The sequence below is a fragment of the Lissotriton vulgaris genome, chromosome 1_1 (assembly GCF_964263255.1).
Source record: "Lissotriton vulgaris chromosome 1_1, aLisVul1.2, whole genome shotgun sequence".
Lineage (NCBI taxonomy): Eukaryota > Metazoa > Chordata > Amphibia > Caudata > Salamandridae > Lissotriton > Lissotriton vulgaris.
The window spans coordinates 1,750,716,250-1,750,734,954 of record NC_141685.1 but is presented as its reverse complement, the minus strand read 5'-3'; the positions used below and the strand labels follow the sequence as shown (position 1 = coordinate 1,750,734,954).

The window sequence follows — 18,705 nt, the reverse complement described above, 5'->3', positions numbered from 1 at the left end:
TCAACTCTTTACTTTTCTTCTCTTCCGTATTCTATTTTCTTTATTATTTTAGCTTCCTTTCTGCCCAGACCATGGTGAAGGGAGCCGGGAAGCATCCCGAGAAGGGGAAGGGTCCCGCACCCCGTGCCCGGCTCCCGTGCGGGCGTTTGAGGGGTGAGCAGGTCGTACCCCGGGAGATCTTCAGCCCGGAGGAGGTGGCCGCACTAATTTTTTATGTTCAGCGCCGCCTCCCCAGGACCATCATGGCAGCCGGCAGGATTGGTAGCGGGTACGGGATCCGGGAGCGCCGGAAGCGGTGGGAGAAGGTGTGCCGGGCCATGTACCACCACTCTCGGGTCCGGCGCAACTACAACCAGGCCACCCACCACTAGACGGATGTCCTGGACCGTGAACGCGATCTGCTCGACCTGCTTTGCCTTGAGATCCCCGGGCTTGGTGAGTAGTAGTAGCTATTTCTTTACTACTCTGTTTTCTCCTGCTCTGTGTGTTATTATATAGCAAATTTTTGTTTTTTACCAAGAGCAATAATGCTGCTCATTACATTGTAGGTAAATTATATTTCAAAATCTTCTGTGCATTTCAGGTGCACTGCTCTCCTTCTCAGTAGTGTTGCTACTATGCTTATTTGTTTTCGATTTTGTGTTCATTTCATTGGCCTGTGAAATTATGTATGAGTGTAGTTTAAAGAACTGCGTAATGCTAGACACTAAGGTTCAGATTTTTAATTACCGGCGCATCCCTGCAAAGTAGCAGGGATGCGCCAGTAATTGTGCGCCACGCCACCATCACCCATAGTGTGCCGTATTTACAATGCAGCGCACCATGGGCCCAAAACGTCACCAAAGCGTTACGCATCTGTGCCGTAAAGACGGCGCATTGCTGGAGTTGCGTCGCAATGATGGCGCAGCTCCATCAATGCTCTGGGGTGCCCTATCTCCCCAATGCTGCGTCAAGCCGTACGTCTGCTTCAAGCAGGCGCAGGGTTTGAGTCACGCATCATTGTCGTTAAAGTGAGTGATTGAAATCTTGTAGATTTTCCTCAGCCACTTTTAGGATTCGTTCCTGCGAAGGAACGCCCTCCCTTGCGCCGGAACGCCCCCTGATGGCGCAGGGCTTTACAACGTGATGCATCTCCCATATGCGTCACGTTGTTAATATACGCCGCACCATTGCGCCTCTTTTGTTCTGCCGCTGCGTCACAAAAGTCACGCAACAATGGAGCAAAAGAGCCGCAAGGGGCTTCTAAATCAGCCCCTACAGACTCAAGTCCAGTCCTTCCTTTGTACACATGGCGATAAGAAGAAATAGTGGTGGTGGATTGATAGTTTGAGTATTTTAATGACTGGTTAATGTAGTAGGAAACTTTAGTGTTGTCGCTGATTTGCAATCACGATGGACTTTGTCTGTCACTTCGCGTGCTGCGGACTGCTGCCTGCCAATCCTAGGCAAACCTTTTTAGTACTTTGTTTAGTGAGTTACATAAGAAGTTTCCAATTCGACGGTCCGCAAATCAAGCAATACTAATAACGTAGTAGACCACATGAGATCGGTCAATATATCCCGTGGAATAGCTGTCTATTTGCTATTTCGCCAAAATATTTTGTTATTGTTCTTTTGAAATGTTTGATTTGGTTGACAAATATCATCCATGTTTTCTGGTCTTTCTTTCTTTCATGTTGTACATCAGCTCCCCCCAGGGGCAAGAGGACACAGGAGGAGGAGGAGGGTGCTGTTCAGGATGCAGGCCAGGATCGGCAAGGGGAGGGCTCCTTTGCTGGCCCCAGTAAGTTTTAATTTTAATATAGAGTACTTATTTTTTCCTAGCGTTCCTCATTCAATTTTTTTCTAAATCGTCTTTGATCTTCTTGTAGACTGGATCTAAATTCTTATCCTGCCTCGACTATGACTCCCTGTGGTATTACTAGATTATTCTTATTAGTCTGTCTGTGTAGCTAACTAAGATTGCACATTTGGCAATTCCATTGGACTCCCATTCTAGTCAGCAATAGCTCTATGCACTGAGTCCAGTCCTCTGGGATTGTCCATAATGTCTTTTCAAGTCTTCTAAATGTTTATGCTTTGACAATTGCCAACAATAAAAAGGTGAATGACCACCAAGAAAGAATAAGATACTACTTTACTTTTGGTTTGGATAGTAGGACAATCCATTCTACTACTGTTGCAGGGACAAATCTGCACAAACAGAACTATGGACACTAAATAATGTATTGCTTAGCTTATCAATTATAGTAGGTGCTGTTAGACTTTCCACATACCTCAGTGATAACAGACTTTGTAGTTGAACCCCCAATCTCCTTACTGACTAGATAGTGTGACAGAGTCATTTAGCTCCCAAAGTCACCGATGATTGATCCCCAATGATGTCAGAGGCACGGACTCATGCTTGCAAAAATTCCAAAACCTTTAGCTCATCCACTCTAGTCTGGAGGACCAAAAACCACAGAATCTATTTAAGTTTAAAAGCTTTATTAAAAGTAAACACATTTAATAATATCAAGTTTGTCATAAAAGTAAACGTTCAACTGAAAATGGAAAAGTGCTTAGTGCTGACGATTAATTGGACACATTTCTTGTGGTCGAGCCGAGCTCTCACCTGGTTTGAACTTGAACCTGCTCGTGTTCTTAGAAGTCAAGCTTCTGTCTGTTAGGAGAAAAAGTGGTGCGTGTTAAAAATAAAAAGCAAGCATTCATCAGTTGTGCCAAAAAGTGCAGCAAGACAACAGCCTTCCCTGGAAAAAGGGACATTTTTACTTTAGAGTAGACAGTCACAAATTATTACATTTTATTCTGTGTTTTTCACATTTCTTTCTTCCTCTTAGACCAAATATTATATAGTAGTGAGTGGTGTATTCTAACATTCTTAAACGTACTTTGTAGGTGGAACATCTGGAGGCCGGGCCAGCGCGGAGGTGGTGGTATTGGACGAGGGGAACAACTCTGAGGAGGAGGCGGTGCAAGTGCCGGACATGCCTGTGAGGCATAACACGGTGGTGGCGGGCATAGGTAAGCTATATATTCCTTACTTATTGAGATTGAAGACTGAAGAGTGTGCTTTCTGCACGGGTGTATTATAAATCAACCAGGTAGTAGCCTCCTCTAAATGTACTTCGACTTAGCTGTGAAGTTTTTGGCGAGAAGAATCCCAATCAGATCTGAGATGAACTTGATGGATGTGATGAACGAAAAGCGAAAGAAGGGTGTAAGTAAGTGTGGAAGGACGAGAAATGTAATGATGACTGGCAAAGAAGAATGATATGTGTTTGCTTGGTCCCCGAGGTGGCTGGGAAGGAAAGAATATGGTATGGTGCATGGCTGGGTGAATGATGAAGCAAGGATGGGTGGAAGGAGAACAGCCTGGGTGGGTGAAACAGAAACTGTATGTGTGCATATTCTTTGAATGGATGGATGCCTGGATCATGGTACTATCTGACTCTTAGATAGCCTATGTGTATCTAGAGAGAGTAGACGGTCACTGGATGAACTAAGTGTTACTTTGAAGAGCATGTAACACCGCACCCGCACGTCCGTTCCAGTGTAGGAAAGGCAAGGAAAAGAAGTTGTAATTTTGTCCAAATACTACCATGAATAGTAGCAGTAGTTTGTATTGCAACTGCAAGCACAGCATATATCCGGTTATTACGGTGGACACTCTCTACCTCTCTTAATAACTTTAGTTTAGTAGTAGTACGTCATTCATGTGTGGGTGTATCACTGGTCACTCAATAATAAGCAAAGCACCTAAAGTCATCCCATATGTCATCAAATACATCCCATGTGAAGTGATAGATAATCAGATTATTTAGCTTCTTCATTTTCCTTTTCTAGTACTCATTTGCACTATAGGGTGAAAGCTAAATTAATTAAGCAGTAGCCCTTTTAACAGAGTATTCTCAGTGGCACCCGTAATAGAAAAGTAAGAGCATCACCACCTGCATGTACTGGACCGGTACAGTAACGCAAGTCTGTCTCACTCATCATGGTGTGCGTCTGTTTTTATCGGGTGCAAGTTCACTGCGCTGGTATTATGCCGGCTTGCATAAGATAACGTACCAATTTTCCTAAACAAGAGAGAAGAAGAAGAATAAGACTGGTGTACTGTCATAGTCGACTGTAATGGAAGTCCATAGTGCTCGTAGAATTTGTTCCTTAAACTCCCACTAATGTTAGAGCAAGGATGAAGAAGTCGGAGGTTACATAGATACTGTCCTCAATAGTTATGTACTGTGCTTTCAATTTGCTACTTGTACTGTGACACAACTTTCTGCTCAATCATTTTGTGTTAATCTTAGGAACATTGGTTGCAGACTATGTCTTTCTTTCTTCATATAGTTGCTCCTTCCAAATCAAACAGACCATCAAGGAGGGAGCTGGCTCGAATGGCCCGGCAACGGAGGCTGGATGCCACTGTTGCCGAATATCAGTGGCTGGTGGCCCTGGAGGAGGAGGACACGCAGTCTACCGGTACAACAACAACATCCACTGGGACAGCTGCATCCTCCTCCGTGCCCCCACGGGCTGTCAGCCAGCGCAGTGCTCCAGCGGTACGGAGCCGGGCTACCAAAGCCAACCGCCACCGCCGAGCAGCAAAGACAGCAGCTGCCCCACACAGGACTTGCAAGGCACGCCAGCGCCGCTTATGCCTCAGAGTGTCCTACCTGGAGCAGGAGGTCCTAACCTATAAAAACTTGGTGGAGGGCCTCCGCTTCGACCATGCCACCCTCGCAAGGAGCATAATGCCCTGGCCGCTAAAGTCAACAGCACCCTGCCGTAGTGTCCCTTTCCCCTTTTTAGAGACTTTAGGGGGGTGGGAATTGGGAGTTGGGTTGTTTTTGGGACTTTTGAAGGACAATCGTTGGGGTTAGGGAGGGTCTTGCGGGAGATTATTTTGTTAGGGCTACAAAAATATACTTTTTGAAACTTTATCTGACCATACCTGTTTTGTACTGCTTTTGAGTCTGGTGGGTGGGGGTTTAACAGTAAGTTTGTTTTCCTGAATAGTCCTAGGACTTTAGTAGTACTACCGTCAATCTCTCGTCTCTCCTAATACTCCTTTATACTACCTCCAACCAAACGCTTATCTTACCTGTAGTTTGTGTTTGAAAGTAGGGCTAGGCCCAGGGCTGGCTCCACGGGAAATGGCGATTAAGGTTGGCAATCCAGGGCGGATGAAATTTCCTCCTCATTGCGGTGGTACTAGTGGTGTGACACAGTGGCAGTTGCATGCCTATGGAAAAAAAGAAAATGAAACCTGGTTTGTCCTTACTGTAGCATTACAACGGTACGATAGAGAATATAGCAGGTGACAGTACACTAGAACAGTGCCACAATGTAGCCTAACAAATGGTAAAGTATTGAAAGTATAACTTGTACTTGTGTTGGATTTCTTTGACATTGGCTACTACTACAAGAAATAGTACTGAAGCTGAGTAAGTCTAGAATATATCCTCGGATTCCTTCACCAGCCTGTTGGTATGACCTTATCCTCCCCAGCAAGTATGTGGAATTATTGATGTCATTTAGTCACACATCAAGCAAAACCACACATCCCGGGGGAAGAGGGTTAGGGTTTGGAAAATGGATGGGAATGGGGGTTTCTTTTTGGGTAGGTTTTGTTGAGAGAAGAAAAAAAGCACAGCATGGGCAAACAATAATTGAAGATAAAGAAATCTCTGGGTACAAAGCTAACCATTAATCTTTTAAGTGACATAAAGGAAGTGCATGCACTACTGCATGCATTGTTACTGAAAAGTAAGTAGTACTAGAATGCGACAGTACAGGGCTGCAGCGTTTTCACTTGCCTATCTCTGCACTCAGAGAAACACTTCTTACATTAAATTAGGTTTAAAAAATAGCCAAAGTAAAACCTATAGAATGGCTGTAGGGATCAATTTAGAAGCAGAGAGAGATCCAAGAAATGCAGTCACACTCATAGAAGAAAACAATGGATACTGTATCTGTATGTTGTTGTAGTTGTCCTGTTAAATTTGGTAAGTAAGTTGCATGCAGCAAACAATTCCTCTTATTAGCGGCACTCCTCCATTCCAGCTGACGCTTCGTCCATCAATGTTGGTGACCAGCAGACACCCTGTCCACTGCCTGCCTGGCGGATGCTGAATTGCGGCTCGCTAATGTGAAGCCTGACTCCATCCTTTTTTCCCCATTGTACATAGTACAGACTGAAACCCGGCCTGTAATTATGGAACGAAAAACAGGAAGTGATATATTACAACACCACTGATAAATAAATATAAGGTATGTACGCTGTGTAGTGCAAAAAGTCACACTTTGATTTTCCTAATAGACAGTACAATATTTTTGAAAGTGCGTACTCTGTCTGAGTCACCTTTTGAAGGATAAATAAGTATGGGCAAATTAATTTAGCGGATTTTTCCCCTCAAGCTAGGTGTACTGTCTGTAAACTGTGTTTTAGAACAAAATTAGACCTTCCCAGCAGTGCTCCCACCCAGACCCTTACTAAAGCCAGTCGCAAAAATGTAGAAGACCCCCAATCAGATCTCAAAAAACGAGGCCTAGCAGAAAACAGGTGACAAAACGTACTTTGAAAGTAAAAGTAGGCCCAAATACCCCCTTACCCACCGTGGATTGTATTCAAACCACTTGCAAGCAAGCAAAAGTATCCACATCGCTCCAAGACTCGAAAACCCCCCACCCACACATGCAATAGAAATACTGCTAACCCTAACGAGCCCTAAGTTAAGAATAGTGACAAAGGATTTCTTTAACTATGCCAAATCCCCCCTTTCCCACCATGGATTTTCTTCAAATGAATTGCAACCAAAATTACACATTCTCACGATTGCTCTAAGGCCCCAGAACTCAGTTGCAAAAATCTAGAACACCCCGAAACACATGCAATCCTGCTGCTAGGGCTAACCCTAACGAACCCTAAGTTACAAAAAGTGCCAAAAGGCTTTTCCTTATGGATTTTGTCCAAACCACTTCTATCCGGTATTAGACCTTCCCAGGAATGCCCCAAGACCCGCCAACCCACCCGCCAAAAAGCACAACACCCCCAAACAGCCAAAAAGGAAAATCTCATACTTACAATATTTCTCGGCCTTCGGTCCAAACGCGCTGTGCAGCTAGGTCATAACTCCCTTTTTCCACCACGGAGTTCCTGAAAAGCAAATGCAATCAAGATTAGACTGTCCCAGCAGTGCTCCCAGACCCCAAAACTCACCCACAAACACCCGGAACCCCCCCAAAGAGCACCTCAAAGGCAAGCAAGTCAGCAAAAACACAAAAAAAATTCCGCCTCCGATTTGGTCCAACCCACTTTTATCCGGTATTAGAGTTTCCCAGCAATGGCCCCAGAGCCGTCAACCCAGGAGAAAACTAGTAGAAGACCCCCAAACAGCAAAAGTACAAAAATGGGGACTTAGTCATTTTCTTGCCAATTTCCAAAATCACTCCGCGCGCGCTCTGCAGCTAGGCCCTAACTCCCCTCTGCCACCATGGATTTGCTTCAATCCTCTTGCAAACTAAAGTATCCATAGCCAGCAGTGCTCCCAGACCCCGAAACCCACCCACAAACCCCAGGAAGCCCCCCAAACAGGCCCCCGAAAACGCTACATTGAGCAAAATGTCAGAAATAGCAAAAAAAAATCTGCATGGATTTTGTCCCAACCACTTCTATCCGGTATTAGACCTTCCCAGGAATGCCCCAAGACCCGCCAACCCACCGCCAAAAAGCACAACACCCCCAAACAGCCAAAAAGGAAAATCTCATACTTACAATATTTCTCGGCCTTCGGTCCAAACGCGCTGTGCAGCTAGGTCATAACTCCCGTTTTCCACCACGGATTTCCTGAAAAGCAAATGCAATCAAGATTAGACTGTCCCAGCAGTGCTCCCAGACCCCAAAACTCACCCACAAACACCTGGAACCCCCCCAAAGAGCACCTCAAAGGCAAGCAAGTCAGCAAAAACACAATAAAAATTCCGCCTCCGATTTGGTCCAAACCACTTTTATCCGGTATTAGAGCTTCCCAGCAATGGCCCCAGAGCCGTCAACCCAGGAGAAAACTAGTAGAAGACCCCCAAACAGCAAAAGTACAAAAATGGGGACTTAGTCATTTTCTTGCCAATTTCCAAAATCACTCCGCGCGCACTCTGCAGCTAGGCCCTAACTCCCCTCTGCCACCATGGATTTGCTTCAAACCTCTTGCAAACTAAAGTATCCATAGCCAGCAGTGCTCCCAGACCACGAAACCCACCCACAAACACCAGGAAGCCCCCCAAACAGGCCCCCGAAAATGCTACACTGAGCAAAATGTCAGAAATAGCAAAAAATAATTCTGCATGGATTTTGTCCCAACCACTTCTATCCGGTATTAGACCTTCCCAGGAATGCCCCAAGACCCGCCAACCCACCCGCCAAAAAGTACAACACCCCCAAACAGCCAAAAAGGAAAATCTCATACTTACAATATTTCTCGGCCTTCGGTCCAAAAGCGCTTTGCAGCTAGGTCAAAACTCCCGTTTTCCACCATGGATTTCCTGAAAAGCAAATGCAATCAAGATTAGACTGTCCCAGCAGTGCTCCCAGACCCCAAAACTCACCCACAAACACCCGGGACCCCCCCAAAGAGCACCTCAAAGGCAAGCAAGTCAGCAAAAACACAAAAAAAATTCTGCCTCTGATTTGGTCCAAACCACTTTTATCCGGTATTATAGCTTCCCAGCAATGTCCCCAGAGCCGTCAACCCAGGAGAAAACTAGTAGAAGACCCCCAAACAGCCAAAAAGCAAAAGTACAACAATGGGGACAGTCATTTTCCTGCCAATTTCCAAAATCACTCCGCGCGCGCTCTGCAGCTAGGCCCTAACTCCCCTCTGCCACCATGGATTTGCTTCAAACCTCTTGCAAACTAAAGTATCCATAGCCAGCAGTGCTCCCAGACCCTGAAACCCACCCAAAAACACCAGGAAGCCCCCCAAACTGGCCCCCGAAAACGCTACATTGAGCAAAATGTCAGAAATAGCAAAAAAAAATTCTGCATGGATTTTGTCACAACCACTTCTATCCGGTATTAGACCTTCCCAGGAATGCCCCAAGACCCGCCAACCCACCCGCCAAAAAGCACAACACCCCCTAACAGCCAAAAAGGAAAATCTCATACTTACAATATTTCTCGGCCTTCGGTCCAAACGCGCTGTGCAGCTAGGTCATGACTCCCGTTTTCCACCACGGATTTCCTGAAAAGCAAATGCAATCAAGATTAGACTGTCCCAGCAGTGCTCCCAGACCCCAAAACTCACCCACAAACACCTGGAACCCCCCAAAGAGCACCTCAAAGGCAAGCAAGTCAGCAAAAACACAATAAAAATTCCACCTCTGATTTGGTCCAAACCACTTTTATCCGGTATTAGAGCTTCCCAGCAATGGCCCCAGAGCCGTCAACCCAGGAGAAAACTAGTAGAAGACCCCCAAACAGCCAAAAAGCAAAAGTACAAAAATGGGGACTTAGTCATTTTCTTGCCAATTTCCAAAATCACTCCGCGCGCGCTCTGCAGCTAGGCCCTAACTCCCCTCTGCCACCATGGATTTGCTTCAAACCTCTTGCAAACTAAAGTATCCATAGCCAGCAGTGCTCCCAGACCCTGAAACCCACCCACAAACCCCAGGAAGTCCCCCAAACAGGCCCCCGAAAACGCTACATTGAGCAAAATGTCAGAAATAGCAAAAAAAAATTCTGCATGGATTTTGTCCCAACCACTTCTATCCGGTATTAGACCTTCCCAGGAATGCCCCAAGACCCGCCAACCCATCCGCCAAAAAGCACAACACCCCCAAACAGCCAAAATCTCATACTTACAATATTTCTCGGCCTTCGGTCCAAACGAAGCATTGAGCAAAATGTCGGAAATAGCAACAAAAAAAATCTGCATGGATTTTGTCCCAACCACTTCTATCCGGTATTAGACCTTCCCAGGAATGCCCCAAGACCCGCCAACCCACCGCCAAAAAGCACAACACCCCCAAACAGCCAAAAAGGAAAATCTCATACTTACAATATTTCTCGGCCTTCGGTCCAAACGCGCTGTGCAGCTAGGTCATAACTCCCGTTTTCCAACACGGATTTCCTGAAAAGCAAATGCAATCAAGATTAGACTGTCCCAGCAGTGCTCCCAGACCCCAAAACTCACCCACAAACACCCGGAACCCCCCCAAAGAGCACCTGAAAGGCAAGCAAGTCAGCAAAAACACAAAAAAAATTCTGCCTCCGATTCGGTCCAAACCACTATTAGAGCTTCCCAGCAATGGCCCCAGAGCCGCCAACTTACCCGCAAAGAAGTAGAACACCCCCACAAGGGCTGAGTCTTTCTTCATTGGGCGTAATCCAGCCCTCTGCTTTGAGGGAAATAGGAGTCTGGAGGAGGAGGATAGAGGAGCATGTTCTTCTGAACTTGTGAACCTGAGGAATGCAGACTGCGGCACCTTCAAATCAATAAGCAAACAAGTGAAGACAGTTCTGCTGATGGGCTTGTTTTTGTGATTAGGTGATTAAAGTTTGAATTATATTAACTGTGCACAACAAAGAAAGACAGACACACAGGAATAAAAGTGAATAAGGACGAAAAAGAAAGTTATTGATTCATTGTCTCATTTTCAGGGCTCGGTGTCAGGGAATAAGAATAAGGCTTCGTCATCATACTCTGCGAATTCAGGCAGGGTGAGCTCAGTGTCACCTAACCGAGAAGAAATTCCCTCATCTACGTTGCTGTCCACCTTGTCTTCATCCGGCTTGCTTTCTCGTACTTTGTAATCTGGTGGTATGAGGTGCTGATTCATCTTAACCTCTCCACATTTTTGGGCGAGAGGCGGCTCCGTTTGGGAGTTACAATGCCACCAGCAGCACTGAAAACACGTTCAGAAGACACGCTTGCGAGTGGGCAAGACAAGTAGTTTAAAGCCAGATTGGAGAGCTGTGGCCACAATTATTTTTTCCCATGCCAATACGCCAATGGGTCAGCATTAACATAGACCTCTGTTGAGTCATTCAGATAGTCCTGCACCATCGACTTAAGGTCTTCCAAGGTTCCTCCACTTTGCTTAGCTGTTGCTGTGACCTTTTGAGAACCAAACCCAAGCAGAGTTAGCCAATCCTCTTCAGCATCCAATGTTACTGTTGTGTCTGGTGCAGATGATCCGGTTGCCGGTGTCTTTAACGGCTGAGAGGTCACTTGTGCCACAGCCACAGGTGCAGAAGTGGATTGTTTTGACTGGGTATGGCCTGCTGATGCTGATGCTGATGTACTGCCTTTTCCTTCAATGAGCTGCCGTTCTCTTTCAAACCTCTTGGCTGACAAGGCTAGCCAACGTTTGTACTTTGTAACATCTTCATCAGCAAAAGGAAAGAATGCTCGGCCTGCCAGCGCCTTTTTGTAGCGTGGATCCAGAATAGTAGCACAAATGTAATGCTGTTCTGAGTGGATCATTTTAAGACGTTCATCACCTAGTAGGCACTCTAATAATTTCTCCGCCAAAATAAAAGGGTCTTGGTTTTTTTCATCTTTTTGAAACACAGAAGACACCGCCTTCAGTTGGTGCTCCAGCATGTACAACAATGGGATAGCTTTTCCCAAATTACAGTCCTCCTTGCTGACTGCACGCGTGAAGACCTCAAAAGGACGAAGCATGTTTGTCAGGCTTTTAACTATTTCCCATTGCGCCGCATCCATCCTCAGGTCCTTCTGAGCTGTACCCTGTTTTAAGAAATAGTGATCGAGTACCGTATACTGCTCATACAGACGCTCAAGCATGTAGAAGGTGGAGTTTCAACGTGTTGCCACCTCCTGGATGAGTGCTTTCACTGGCATTCAACGTTCATGTAGCAGGCTCCTCAGATGCTTCAGGGCCTTAAAAGAATGGCTGAAATGGTTGCACATTTTTCGGCAGGTGCCCACTACCTCGCACGCTGGACTGTCTTTTTCACTCAAGAATTTTTTAACAACCAGGTTTATGCAGTGCGTCAAACACAGCACTCTGAAATAGTCACCCAGCTCCATGGCCTTAACTACATGGGCGCCATTATCTGTGGAAACATAACCAATCTGGCGTTTTTTTGGGGACAGCCAGTGAAGGACCTTTGTGTTAAACTCATCCAAAATGTTTTGTGCTGTGTGACGTTTCTCCAAGCCAAACATGGCTAGTGTTGCATGTTTCCGAGCAGCTTTAAAAACTTGGTCCGGGTCAACACCTGCGTTTAGCTTTTCTTTAACCCCTGAAAAAGAGACCCAGTGTGCAGTGATGCACATGTAATCAGCGCCTGCGCCACTGGTCCACATGTCTGTTGTCAGATGTATAGTGTGAACAGCACTTTTCTGCAAAGCTGCCCCAATCACCTCCAGCACATCTTCATGTAGTGCTGGAACCGCAACTCTGGCAAAATAGAACCGGCTAGGAACCTTCCATTTAGGGCAGAGCACTGCCACTAATTCTAGAAAACCAACCCCTTCTACAAACAAGCATTTACAATGCAATGGCTTTGCCTTTGTTAAAGTTAGAGCTATTGGCATTGCTCTTGACATTTTTTTTATTTATGTTTTTTTTAACATAAATAAATGGCATTGTCATTTACAATAGCAGGGCAGGGCACAGGGAAGGGGGGAGAGGAGAGACGAAGGAGAGCTGCGGGCTCTTGTTGTAATGCTTGCATAGATGAGTTGGTGGATGCATGCATGGGTGCATACATGGATGGGTGTATGGATGGGTGTATGGATAGATGGATGGGTGGATGGATAGATGCATATATACAGCCAATCCCTCAACAATTTATGCAATCCACCAACCCATCCAACCAACAACCCATCCATGCATCCACCCATACATCCATGCATCATGCATACATCCATCCATCATGCATCCATCCACCCACTGTGTCCCACTCCGACCCCTCTAAATATAACTCATTTTTTCTGAGCAAAAAAACAATCTTGGGCACAAATATTTCTGATGGGAACATGCCTCTACTGCCATGGATGGAAATGTGTCTAAATCGCCATGGTACAGGGTGAGTTCATTAGCTCTCCTTCACAACTCTCAAAGCAGGTGCACGCTTATCACAAGTCCTGAACATTTTTTTTACTAATGCCTCCATTTTGAGAAGCTGGCGGAGTGGGTCACGTCCCTTGCAAATGGTCAAACTGATTCCCACGCGGTCCTACGGTAGTATTTCACACATGATGTGACCAACATAAACCTACGCCGCCCATGAGTACATTGGGATGGCTGAGCTGGTGACTGTGGAGAACTATAGTGCTTCCAACTTCCCCCCAACAACCCCCCAACTTCCATGATCTTAGATGCCTTGCGTGCACCGTTGGGCACTCAAGCAAGTGAGCACACATATTTCACGTCTGGAAACTCAATCTACCTCTGGGTCCGTCTGTGGTTTCTGCACAAGACTAAACTAAGACAAGTGACAACCTCAAGGTGCTTTACATTGTCCTGAAGCCCACCACATACTGATACCTTAGTACCCTCTACAGTTTCTCTGCGCGGGTTTGAGCTTCTCCTGGGTCCAGAGACTTCTGACTTTTACCTAAACCTCTCTGGCCTCCACTGCTTTTTATTATTTTATTTATTCAGTTTTTACATAATTGCAATCAGGCCTCAAGAGAGACATCAGAGCACTGCACAGACCTACAAATGGAATAGCAGGCAAAGAAAAGGTTTGACATGAAGCAAGATTTTCTGGAGATGGAGAAGGCTTAATAGACATGATAAACGAGGAAAATAAGGTGATCTAAATAGAAAAGGTCACATTTTTTAGATTCATATTCTTTTTCAGGCTGAAATAGGGAAGGGGCAGTTTGAAGCAAAGAGCATCTTTCCTACTGCAAAAGCGAAGATGAGTAAAATCACAAGTTTTGTTCTGCTGCTCCCCCGCCCCTCTTCCTTCCCCCGGGGGATTTCCAGGCTAGCACATTCTCCAGATGAGAGCCAATACCTATGTTTGCTGGATGACGTCGGACATAAGAGAAGGAACAAAGTGGATGGGTAAAGAGATAAGGATGGAAAGAGTGAAGTATTAGAGTGACTGTGAAGAGGGAGGCGATGAAGGAAGAAAAGGAGGGATATGAACAATTAAAAGATAGGAAAATATGAAAGCAAGGAAATACAAGGATGGGAGGATAGAATGGTGAAAAAAGAGGGAAGAAAGAAGGTTTACTACAACGTACAACAGCAAAATAAAAAAAATTGAGAGAAAGAACAAACCAGCGTGAACCTCTCCGGGGCGCAGAGCAGCAGCAGGGCCCATCAGAGCAGGGCGGGGGGCGGCAGGGGCTCGCAGAGGTGTCTCCTGGGGCAGCCGCCCAGGTCCACCATGGTGCGGCTCCGAGCCCCAAGCCTCTAGTGGTGGTGCTGCTGCGCTCGGTAGGCCATTTAACTTACCGGGCACTCTGGCGGGGGCTCCTTGCGCCGGCGGCAATCTCTTGGGCACTTCTCCGGTCTCCCTCTTCGGCATGGGAGACCGGCAACGTCCTCCGCTTTTCCCGGGGCTCCCTCCAGGCCACGGGAGCCCCGCGTGGGCCACCATACTTCTTCTCCTGGGCCGCCGTCCTGGCGGGGGCTCCTTGCGACGGCGGCAATCTCTTGGGCACTTCTCCGGTCTCCTTCTTCAGCATGGGAGACCGGCAACGTCCTCCGCTTCTCCCAGGGCTCCCTCCAGGCCACGGCCGCTATACTTCTTCTCCTGGGCCGCCGTCTTCCTTCTTCCCCTGGGCTGCGGGGGGCGGGCACTTCCGGCCGGCCGCGCTAGGATTGGCCGGCCGGCTAGTCACTTCCGGGTCACCGCGGGCAGCGCGGCGGCCCGTCTCTAGCTCAGGCAGGCGGGCGGCGAAGTTTCCCGAGGAGTGGGCTCCCTCAGCTCACGGGAGCCCGGCAGAGCGCCCGCCATGGTAGTGCTGGTGGCCGAGGCTGCTGCAGGACCCCGCTGCAGCGGGACGGACGGAGGCGGCGGGACGCAGGAAGAGGTGGCCTGAGCTACAGCCTAGGACTCGTGGAAGGGGCGCCGAGTGCCGTCAATGCTAGAACAGATTCGGGGGCGTTCCCGAGGGCTTTTGGCTGACGTAGCGTGACGTCGCCAAAAACCAAAAATTCTCGGGAACGCCCCCAAATCTGGTCCGGCATTGACAGACAGGCCCGTCTTCCAATGGCTAGCCTCCATTTATGGAGCTAGCCAATGGAAGACGGGGGCCGTTCCTGTCTCCCCTACCATAATCATTAGGTGTTTCGCCTGCGTGAAAAAGATGCGCAGAGCGCATCTTTCGCCAGGCAAAACCTAAAAAGCAGCTGAGTAGGCAGCTCCTCCTACTGGGCCTTGTACTAGCCCAATGTAGGGTGGCCATCAGAGGGATGTCCCCCGACAGCACTGAAAACAGCAGACTGGCTGAGAGATATGGTTGAAAGGGCGAATGCCATGGAATGTCATTTGAGGAAAACTCGTAGAGATCATAAATTTGCTGATGTGATGACCTGCCAGCCTGGGCAGCAATGCTCACATAGCTACTCCATACCCTTCCCCCCCCCCCGCCACCCCCCAACACACACAAATGCTGCCTTCCCTTAAGTTTGCTTGGGGGATGGAGTCGCTGAGTGCATGGTGATAATTGACCATGGACACCTCATACACACTCACAACCACACGCACACCTCATACACACTCACAACCACACGCACGCCCTCAGCACAGCTGGAAGCACAAGCAAACGAAACAAAGAGCAGGTGTGCAAGTTCAGGGGTTTACTCTGCAAAACTTACCGTTTAGAGTACTTATGGGTTCGGACCAGTCAGTGTGAGCTCGTGTTACGTTGTTTTCATCCAAAATAAAGAAATTCACCCTGAAATATAGAAGAATGACGTCAGAAAAGCAATGGTGGCAAATGAGCAAACATCCCCCAGAGGTCTACTGCGGGAATGGGTTTGCGGGTCATTATGGGTGAGTGTCTGACACAAGACCGAGACACTGCTAACAGGAAGTGACGTGTTGAGAAAACTCAGACATATGGAGTAGGTCATGAGACGTAGAATGATTCTACCACTGCGATCAAGCGTAGATTGAGCAAGGCGTCTATGAACCTGGGATACTTCTTCCTGTGAAGGGGTGCATCGTGGCGCTGAACTCGAAGGGGGGGGTTCAAGCTGAGGACAGTGCATACACTGGGTAGAAGGAGGTGGCAGTCATTTGTGTGGGCACCGCCTCAACCTGGACAAATCAGACAATGAATAACAAGACCAGGGGGCAATTTGAAGGACGGCAAATACTGAAGCAAGGGTGCAAAACGTGATTAAATAGAAATGCCTTGGGGGAGAGGGGGCGTGGAGCACACCAGTCATGCATGGCCTTGTGGAAGCTTCTTGGAGTGCGTGTGCCCCATCCTCAGTAAAGCTGATTGATGTACGTGTGCCCCATGCTCAGTAAAGCTGGTGGTTCGAGCGCGTGTGCCCCATCCTCAGTAAAGCTGCCTGCAGCGCGTGTGCCCCTCCCGGGCCTAACTCATCTAAGACTTTTATCCCCAGGCCGCGCTGATGAGCGCACTGGCCAGAGGCCCCTCTTACCTGTAGGCCAACGAGGGCTGCAGGGCCCGGTTGCAGTAGGGCCCCGGCGCCGCAGTCCTCCGTCCCCACCTGGTAGCCGAGGACCGTGGTCAGGGTGAAGCTGCTGCTCATGTCCTTGTTGCTGACCTGGAGCAGGTCTCGGGCCGCCCTGCAGGGCACCGTCTTGAACTGCCCCGCGTAGTACACCTGCGCCATGGGGATGACCAGCAGGGATCTGATGGCATCTGTGTCCGTCACACCTGAAAGAGAAGCCACATCGGCAGAGTTCATTACAGTGAGCGCGGTGTGTGTGATGCGCGCACAGCAGCAACCAGAACCCCTCAGCACGGACACAGTGCTGCCCACGCACTGCTGGGGATGGTAGGTAGAACGATTTTAACAACCACCAAGGAATGCTCTGCAAAGAACACGACAAACAATGCTGAGGGGTACGGGTAGAAAGAAACCGGGGACACATAATGACGATGCAATGGTGGGGAAGGGGGTAAACTTGGGGTCTGTCGCGCTCGCAGGTCGCAAGTTTGTAAAAAAAACAAAAAAAACAGCGATTGGGTGACTAAAGGGTATGCACAACAAAATGGCTGAACGTGAACTAGTACCTGGCAAGGTGATGGTGGAGACCGCGACCAGGACGGAGGTGGGCGTGTACCCTGCGCCGGAGATGCAGTTCGGTATGTTGGCGACAAAGGACCGTCCCAGGCGATTGCCGATCATCCAGGTTTGGTTTCCAAAGAAATTGAATGTCGCTGAAAAATAAACGAAAAGAACAAGAAAAGTTAGAATATATATAAATGTACGCGTAGTTTCTCATTTGGTCGTGGTCTCTTGTATGCCACTTTGCTCTTCAAGACCAGTGGGCCGTATGAACACACATTAATGTAAATTGGAAAGAAAAGGGCAACTTATTTTTCCAACGGATTTCTGTAGCTCTGTGCACATCACCATGTCTTGTGTCAGCTAGACACAGGTCACTCTACATAGAAGGGTGTCTCATAATGTATGCATAAGCATGCCCACAATACTTTCACTTCACGCTTGTCCTTGGATGAGGAAATACCTCGGAAGGATGAAATGCTGAGTGAACCCTGACAGAAATAATACACACAGTTCAGCAGCCCGCGCTTCCGCCCACCTGTACATCATGTTATAAACACGGAATCGTATGACGTGCCGTGATTAATCGCTATATATTATGTGACGTGACCGTTACATAAGTTGTGTCATTTCACTTATAGGCGCACGTGCCCACTCAATGACTACTACCAGTAGCGAGCGGGCTGCCTGACCCTTTCCATCCCAGAAGCAAGTGATTGTAAAAGTACTCACGGAGGGTGGTTAACGATGAGATGGGCACCGCCGAGCCCAGACCAGCGACCGCCAGAAGGCACAGGAGGGCGAGCATCTTTATGACGAGGGTGAGAGAGTGGAGTCCACGGAGGCCGCGGAGCCGGGCAATATCTGCTGAGACCGGGGGCGGGGCTAAAGGGCACAAGGGCAGAGGGAGGGTCACAAGCCACTGACCCTCCCATGCCAGCTCCAGCCAGCCTGGCAGAACCTGTTCGGACAGGGGGAGGGGGCTAGGGCAAGCACGTAGAGAAGGAAGGGCGTAGACAGGGGGAGAAGGATGAGGTGAGAAAATAGGATGTGAAGGAGATGAAAGGATGTGAAGGCGGAAGGAAAGAAATGGCAAGAATAACGGAAGCAAAGAGGGGAGAGGAAAAGAATAAAGAGGAGAAACGAGAGGGGGGAGTGTAGAAGGCAGGAATGAGAAACATGTAGAGGAGGGGGATGTGAAAAAGAGGACTGTGACGACCCCATACAAAGGGCGTACATAGGCGGGGGGCTGCGAGCACTTCTCCGGTCTCCCTCTTCAGCATGGGAGACCGGCAACGTCCTCCGCTTCTCCCAGGGCTCCCTCCAGGCCACAGGAGCCCCGCGTGGGCCGCCATACTTCTTCTCCTGGGCCGCCGTCTTCCTTCTTCCCCCGGGCTGCGGGGGGGCGGGCACTTCCGGCCGGCCGCGCTAGGATTGGCCGGCCAGCTAGTCACTTCTGGTCGCCGCGGGCAGCGCGGCGGCCCGTCTCTAGCTCAGGCAGGC

At 48.2% G+C, this 18,705-nt stretch overlaps 1 pseudogene; it reads right to left on the bottom strand.

Moving 5' to 3' along the window:
• LOC147751147 (uncharacterized) overlaps positions 1 to 18,010 on the bottom strand; it is an 81,553-nt pseudogene extending 63,543 nt beyond the window's left edge.
• Positions 18,011 to 18,705: the final 695 nt, after the last annotated feature.